Raw genomic sequence first — 9,334 nt, forward strand, 5'->3', positions numbered from 1 at the left:
TCAAACTCTTTTTCCCACATTGGAGGGTTTATGGAAAGTATTACAAGTAACTCAAAACTCACTGAAACGTGTTCATTTGCTGTGACAATGCTGTTACCACCATGCCGTGCATTAAGAGCTATTAAGAGTTCTTCAAAGTTACCATCTCCGAGGGAGACGCCTCTGCCTTCCCTAGAATCAAAACTCTTCCAGACTGAAAAGTGACTTCTCATGAAGATTTTCATAACAATAACCAGCCGCAGGTAGTTATGATACCATAAGGTTAGAATAATTGGACTAAAGCTTTTATCATTTTCAATTGGTTCTGAAATTATTGTACTGGCATTTTGTAAATTGATCATTTATTGATACATAAATCTCATTGGCTAATTATAAGCTTCAAGAGTTTTGATTCAACCGGGTAAATGGATATTGTGATGGCCTGTCAGGGGTGGATGGTTGTAGCATGGACCTGGTCACAGAGATCCACCAAGAGAGCTCTGGCACAGAGAGATGGCCAAGTTGAGATCACCTGGCTGGAGCCATGTGGTCCACTGGTTGCTGGCGGTAGCACGGGAGGCCTGCCAGTTCTTTTTAAAATATTTCCTGCAATGAACCTGGACCTCCAGAGGTCACGCAGAAACAGGGTAGATGTGTTTGCAAATATAAACAAGTCTGGTGTGGCTAGAATTGAAGGAATCGGGAAAGCAGGAGATAAGATTGGTGAGACATGAGGATCTGGTGGGTACAAAACCAGTTTTCCCAGTGGAAAAGGAGCTGGGAGGGTTTGAGCAGAGGAGAGATGTAGTTTGTACTTTATACTTTAGAGGGTTCACTGTGCTGTCTTCCAAGTAACAGTGAAAGAGAAAATATTATACTGCAATAATGTATAAGAAAGGCAGTGGAAATGTTACTGTGTTCAATGGTGGAAGATCTTGATTCTGGGTATGTAGCAATAGGCTAGTCACACAGATTTGTCAAGAGTATAAGAGGAAAGGAGATGTTGAAATAAACTACCACTGTCATGTCCTGAGGAACAGGAAGAAATAAGTTAGCATTGAGATGTGAAGCGCTAGTGGAGGAGTACAGTGTGTGTGTGCCTTTGTGGTATGAATATTATAGTGTGTGTGTGTGTGTGTGTGTGTGTGTGTCTGTCTGTCTGTCTGTCTGTCTGTCTATAGGGACTGGAAAGAAAAGATCAGGGGCTCAGTTTGAGATAGCTGGGTGGAGTTGATTCTGTGCTGGATAGCCACAAATATAAAGTCATAAAGAATTAAATGTTTGCACCCCCAACACAATTTCTAAACATATTCAGCTTAATAATAAGTTGTTAAGATTTTGTATTGAATTTAACGTGGTGACAGAGAAAGAGGGAAAAGGTGACGGTGAAGATGGGGACAGTGTAGAGTTAGAAGGAATCCCTAGTCTTCCCTCTGTTTCTTCACTTTGACATTGCCACATTTCCCTTCAAAAGTTGTATATTTTGAATTATAAACTCAGTAAAGTAAGTAGGCAGGCATTGCAGTGAAAATGTAGAAGCAATTACATCAAGGGAGGGGTTTCTGGCCAGACAAACACATTATGTCATTGAGGGATCCCTCATATCACACATATCAGTTGCAGCTCGACCCCCAGGTATTCAGACACATCCAGCTTTACAAGTGAGATCTTAAACTCTGCCCAGAGATCCCAGCATACCAGGACCCCTCTGACCAGGGAAGCAGATTCCAGCCTAGCCAGAACCTGGGCATCTTCCGGCTTCCACCTGTGCCCACTCTGAGTAGAGACCTGATCCCACATAGCACAGTGGCAGCTGGACCCCACAGCTGGACTCCCCAGGATCACAGGATCACAGGAAAGGACAGGCCCCAGTCAGAGACAGGGAGGCCAGATAACACCAGAGATAACCAGATGGCAAGAGGCAAGCATAAGAACATAAGCAACAGAAACCAATTTGACTTGGCAACATCAGAACTCAGTTCTCCCACTACAGCACGTCCTGGATCCCCAAACACAACCTTAAAACAAGATTCAGAACTAAACTCTCATTTCATGAAGATGTTAGAGGACTTTAAGAAGGACATAAATAACTTCCTTAAAGAAAGGCAGAAGAACATAAATAAACAAGTAGAAGCCCTTAAAAAGGAAACACATAAATCCCTTAAAGAAGCACAGGAGAATACAATCAAACAGGTGAAGAAATTGAACAAAGCCCTCCAGGATCTAAAAATGGAAGTAGAAGCAATAAAGAAATCGCAAAGGGAGACGGTCCTGGAGATGGAAAGCCTAGGAAAGAGAACAGGAATCACAGATGTAAGCATCAGCAACAGAATACAAGAGATAGAAGAGAATCTCAGCGGCAGAAGATACAAGACATAGACACAACAGTCAAGGAAAATTCAAAAAGCAAAAAGCTCCTATCTCAAAACATTGAAGAAATCTAGGACACAATGAAAAGACCCAACCTGAGAATAATAGCTGTAGAAGAGAGTGAAGATTTCCAACTCAAAGGGCCAGCAAACATCTTCAACAAAATTATAGAAGAAAACTTTCCTAACGTAAAGAAAGAAATGCTCATAAACATACAAGAAGCCTACAGAACACCAAACAGATAGGACCAGAAAAGAAATTCCTCTCATCACATAATAATTAAAACACCAAAGGCACAAAGCAAAGAAAGAATATTGAAAGCAGTAAGGGAAGAAGGCCAAGTAACATATAAAGGCAGACTTGTCAGAATTACACAAGACTTCTCACCAGAGACTATAAAAGCCAGAAGAGCCTGAGCAGATGTCATACAGACCCTAAGAGATCAAAAATGCTAGCCCAGGCTACTATGCCCAAGAAGACTCACAATTATTATAGGTGGAGAAACCAAAGTTAAACAATATCTTTCTTCTAGTCCAGCCCTACAGAGGACAATAGAAGGAAAAGTCCAACACAAAGAGTGAAACAACACCCAAGAAAAAGCAAGAAATTAATCTTTTCACAACAAATGCAAAAGAAGAGAAACACACAAATGTAATTTCAGCTCTAACAACAGAAATAACAGGAAGCAACGATCATTGGTCCCTAATATCTCACAACATCAATGGACACAATTCCCCAATAAAAAGACATAGTCTAACTGACTGGATATGTAAACAGGATCTCACATTTTGTGGCATACAGGAAACACACCTCACAGTCAAAGATAGTCATTCCTTCAAAATAAAAGGATGGGAAAATTTTTTCCAAGAAAATGGTCCCAAGAAACAAGATGGAGTAGCTATCCTAATATCCAACAAAACAGATTTTCAACCAAAAATTATTAAAAAAAAATGGGAAAGGTTACTACATACTGATCAAAGGAAAAATCCACCAGGATGAGCTCTCAATTCTGCCCATCTATGCCCCAAATGCAAGGGCACCCACATATGTAAATGCTACTACAATTCAAAACACACATCGAACCTCACACAATAATAGTAGGAGATTTCAACACCCCACCCTCACAGATGGACAGATCATGGAAACAGAAACTAAACAGAGACACAGTGAAACTAAAAGAATTAATGAAACAAATGGATTTAACAGATATCTACAGAACCTTTCATCTTAGAATAAAAGAATATACCTTCTCTCAGCACCTCATGGTACCTTCTCAAAAATCAACCATATACTTGGACGCAAAGCAAACCTCAACAGATATGAGAACGTTGAATTAATCCCATGTATTCTATTGGACCACCACAGACTAAGGCTGGTGGTGTTCAATAGCAACAAAAACAAAGGGAGGCCCACATACATATGGAAACTGAATAACTATCTACTCAATGATAACTTGGTCAGGGAAAAAATAAATAAAGAAATTAAAGACTTTTTAGAATTCAATGAAAATGAAGGCACAACATATCCAAACTTATGGGACACAATGAAAGCAGTGCTAAGAGGAAAATGCATAGATCTGCCTGCCTCCAAAAAGAAACTGGATAGATCATCCACTAGCACTTAACAGCCCATATGAAAGCTCTAGAACAAAAAGAAACAAATACACCCAAGAGGAGTAGATGGCAGGAAATATCAAACTCAGGGCTGAAATCAACCAAGTAGAAACAAAAAGAACTATACAAAGACTCAACAAAACCAGGAGCTGGTTCTTTGAGAAAAATCAACAGGATAGACAAGTCCTTAGCCAGACTAACCACAGGGCACAGAGACAGTATCCAAATTAACAAAATCAGGAATGAAAAGGGAGACATAACAACAGAAACTGAGGAAATTAAAAAAAAAAACACATCAAATCCTACTACAAAAGTCTATATTCAACAAAACTAGAAAACCTGGGTGAAATGGATGATTTTTCTAGATACTAGGCACCAGAGTTAACTCAGGATCAGATAGATCATTTAAACAACTCCCATAACCCCAAAGGATACAGTCATTAAAATCTCCCTACCAAAAAGAGTCCAGGGCTAGATTTTTTTTTAAATTTAGACATTTTTTTTCTTTTTTGTTTTTAAACTTTTTATTATTTTCTTTATTTACATTTTAAATGTTATCCCCTTTCCTAGTTTCCCCTCTGAAAATCCCCTATTCCCTTCCCCTCCCCTCCCCCTGTTCCCCAACACACCCACTCACATTCCTGGCATTCCCCTATACTGGTGCATAGAGCCTTTACAAGACCAAGGGCCTCTCCTCCCACTGATGACCGACTAGGCCATCCTCTGCTACATATATAGCTAGAGCCACAAGTTCCATCATGAGTTTTCTTTGATTGGTGGTATAGTTCCAAGGAGCTCTGGGGGTACTCGTTAGTTCATATTGATGTTCCTCCTATGGGGCTTCAGACCCCTTCAGCTCCCTGGGTATTTCTCTAGCTCCTTCATTGGGGACCTTGTGCTCCATCCAATGGATGACTGTGAACATCCACTTCTGTATTTGCCAGGCACTGGCAAAGCCTCTCAGGAGACACCTATATCAGACTCCTGTCAGCAAGCTCTTGTTGACATCTGCCATAGTGCCTGGGTTTGGTGGTTGTTTATGGGATGGATCCCCAAGTGCGACAGTCTCTGGATGGTCCTTCATTCAGGCTCTGCTCTGAACTTTGTCTCTTTGAACTCCTTCCATGGGTATTTTGTTCCCCCTTCTAAGAAGGATTGTGAGCTTCTGGGCTAATATCCACTTACCAGTGAGTGCATATCATGTGTGTTCTTTTGTGATTAGGTTACCTCACTTAGGATGATATTCTCCAGATCCATCCATTTGTCTAAGAATTTCATAAATTCATTGTTTTTAACAGCTGCATAGTACTCTATTGTGTAAATGTGCCACATTTTCTGTATCCACTCCTCTGTTGAGGGACATCTGGGTTCTTTCCAGCTTCTGGTTATTATAAATAAGGCTGATATGAACATAATGGAACACGTGTCTTTATTAAAAGTTGGAGCATCTTCTGGGTATATGCCCAAGAGTCTGTGTATATGCCATTGCTGGATCTTCCAGTAGAACTATGTCCAATTTTCTGAGGAACTGCCAAACTGATTTCCAGAGTGGATATACCAGCATTCAGTCCCACCAGCAATGGAGGAATGTTCCTCTTTCTCTACATCCTCACCAGGATCTGCTGTCAACTGAGTTTTTTATCTTAGCCATTCTGACTGGTATAAGTTGGAATCTCAGGGTTGTTTTGATTTGCATTTCCCTGATGATTAAGGATGTTGAACATTTCTTTAGGTGCTTCTCAGCCATTCGGTATTCCTCAGTTGAGAATTCTTTGTTTAGTTCTATATCCCATTTTTTAATAGGGTTATTTGGTTTTCTGGAGTCCAACTTCTTGAGTTCTTTATATATACTGGATATTAGCCCCCTATTGGATTTAGGATTGAAAAAGATCTTTTCCCAATCTGTTGCTTGCAGTTTTGTCTTATTGACAGTTTCCTTTGCCTTACAGAAACTCAAACAAATCAGTGGCCTTTCTCTACACAAAGAATAAACAGTCTGAGAAAGAAATTAGTGAAACAACACCCTTCTCAATAGTCACAAATAATATAAAATACCTTGGCGTGACTCTTAACTAAGAAAGTGAAAGATCTGTATGATAAGAATTTCAAGTCTCTGAAGAAAGAAATCAAAGATCTCAGAAGATGGAAAGATCTCCCATGCTCATGGATTGGCAGGATTAATATAGTAAAAATGGCTATCCTGCCAAAAGCAATCTACAGATTCAATGCAATCCCCATCAAAATGTCAACTCAATTCTTCACAGAGTTAGAAAGGTCAATTTGCAAATACATCTGGAATAACAAAAAATCTAGGATAGCAAAAACTATTTTCAACAATAAAAGAACCTCTGGTGGAATTACCATGACTGACCTCGAGTTGTAATACAAAGCAATTGTGATAAAAAATAAAACTGCATGGTACTGGTACAGTGACAGACAGGTAGATCAATGAAATCGAATTGAAGACCAAGAAATGAACCCACACACCTATGGTCACTTGATCAAAGGAGCTAAAACCATCCAGTGGATAAAAGACAGCATTTTCAGCAAATGGTGCTGGATCAACTGGAGATTATCATGTAGAAGAATGCAAATTGATCCAGTTTTATCTCCTTGTCTAAGTGGATCAAGGAATTCCGCTTATGCTTTAAGATCAAGCATCGACAAATGGGACCTAATAAAACTGAAAAGCTTCTGTAAAGCTAGGGACACTATCAGTAGGGCAAAATGGCAACCCACAGATTGGGAAAAGATACTTACCAACCCTACATCTGATATAGGGCTAATGTCCAAAATTTACAAAGAACTCAAGAAGGCAGACTCCTGAGAACCAAATAACCCTATTACAAGTGTACAGAGGTAAATAGAGAATTCTCAACTGAGGATTCTCGAATGGCTGAGAAACACTTAAAGAACTGTTCAACATCCTTAGTCATCAGGAAAATGCAAATCAAAACAACCCTGAGATTTCACCTCATACCAGTCAGAATGGCTAAAATTGAAAACTCTGGAAATCAGTCTAGTGGTTCCTCAGAAAATTGGACATAGTATTACCTGAGGACCCAGCTATACCACTCCTGGGCATATACCCAAAAGATGCTCCAACCTATAACAAGAACACATACTCCACTATGTTAATAGCAGCCTTATTTATAATAGCCAGAAGCTAGAAAGAACCCAGGTGTCTCTCAACAGAAGAATGGATACAGTAAATGTGGTACATATACACAATGGAGCACTGTGCAGTAATTAAAAACAATGACTTCATGAAATTCACATGCAAATGGACACAACTAGAAAATATCATCCCGAGTGAGATAACCCAGACACAAAAGAACACACATGGTATGTACTCACTATTAAGTGGATACTAACCCAAAAGCTCACAATGGATATGATACAACCTGCAGACCATATGGAGTGTAGAAGGAAGGAAGATCAGTGAGTGGATGCTTCATTTCTGCATTGGAGGGTGGGGTGGGGGGACAGGACGATTGTGGGAAATGGAAGGAGAGGAGGACAATGGAGGCAGAAGGGAAGAATAGAAGGAAATAAGGGAGGCAGTATCAGAATCTGGAGCAGATGTGAGATACAGAGAGTCAGGAAATTGGATAAAAATAGGTAGCAGGAGGGATGAGGAACTGGGGGAAGTCACCGGAGTGTCCCAGACACCAGAGAAACGTGAGACTCCCAGGACACAATGGAAATGACTTTAGAGTAATGTGCAGAGCAGGGGAAGGTAGAACCAGTGGAGACCACCACCTGTAGATAGGCATGGCCCCTGGTCGAGGGGTGGAGCTACCCACCCATCTCAAAGGTTTTTGTTTTTTTTTTTTTCCCCCAGAAATGTTTCTGTCCAAAGGAAGAACGGGGAAAAAAATGCAACAGAGATTGAAGGAAGGGCCAACTGGGGAGCAGCCCCACCTGGGGATACATCATATCCGCAGATATCAATCCCAACACTGTTGCGGTGGTCAAGAGGTGCTTGTGGAGTGGAACCAAGTGTGGCAGTTCCTGGGAGGTCTGGCCAGCAACTGACCAATGCAGAGGCGGATGCTTGGAACCAACCATCAGGCTGAGCTCAGGGAACCTTGTGGGGGGGGGGTTGGGGGGGAGCTGGCAGAGGACTGGAGGAGCAGAGGGGGATTGCAACTCTGTTGGAAGAACACCATAGGCTGGCCTGACCACCCAGTTCTCCCAGAGACTAGACCACCAACCAAGGTGTGGACCTAAAGGGTTCCAGATACATATGTAGCAGAGGATGGCCTTGCTGGACAGCAATAAGAGAGGGACCCTTGGTGCCAGGGAGGTTTGATGCCCCAGAGTAGGGGGATGCTGGAGCAGTAGGGCAGGAGAGTATGGGTGAGTGGGGAGCAGTCTCATACAGGCAAAGCCGGGGGGCGGGTAGGGGAGGAGGGCAGATGTGAGATGGGTGGGTGGGTGGATGGCAGAGGGGTAACTAGGAAGTGGGATTTCATTTGAGATGTAAATGAATGGAATGATTAATAATAATAAAAGAAAATTAAAACAAAACCCGATATCTAGCCACAAATTCAGCCATATAGAAATTACTAGAAGAAAAACTCATCACAAGAAGGATAACTATACCCATGAAAACACAGGAAATAAATAATTTCATAGGAAAACCAAAAGAAAGGAACTAAGTGTTCATGTGTGCCTACTTGCACACCACACACACACACAGACATACACAGACACACAGACACACAGACACACACACACCACTACCACCACCACCACCACTTGGTCACCACTACCACCACCACCCACACCACTACTACTACCACCACCACCACCTCCACCAACACCAACAACAAAATCATAGGATCTAACAATCATTGGTCATTTTTGTCTCTCAACTCCACAATAAATGGACTCAACTCCACAATAGAAAGAAACAGGCTACCGGAATCCATATGAAAACAGGATCCATCTTTCTACTGCATACAGGAAATATACCTCAACATCAGTGATAGACATTATGTCAGAGTAAAGGGTTAGAAAAATATTTTCCAAGCAAATGGACACATGAAGCAAGCTAGTGTAGCCCAACCATATAGACTTCCAACCAAAATTAATCAAAAGAAATGGGAAAGGACACCTTATACTCTTCAAAGGAAAAATCCACCAAGATGAAGTCTCATTTCTTAACATCTGTGCCCCAAGTTCAAAGGAACTCAGAGTTGTGAAAGAAACACTACTACAATTTAAATAGCACATCAAATGCCAAAAATTAATGGTGGGAGACTTCAACACTCCACTCTCACCAATGGACAGGTCACTCACACAGACAAAAACTGAACTGAGAAATAATGGAGCTAACAGACATGATGAATCAAATAGTCCTAACA

Source organism: Mus musculus, chromosome 3 (genome assembly GCF_000001635.26).
Source record: "Mus musculus strain C57BL/6J chromosome 3, GRCm38.p6 C57BL/6J".
NCBI lineage: Eukaryota > Metazoa > Chordata > Mammalia > Rodentia > Muridae > Mus > Mus musculus.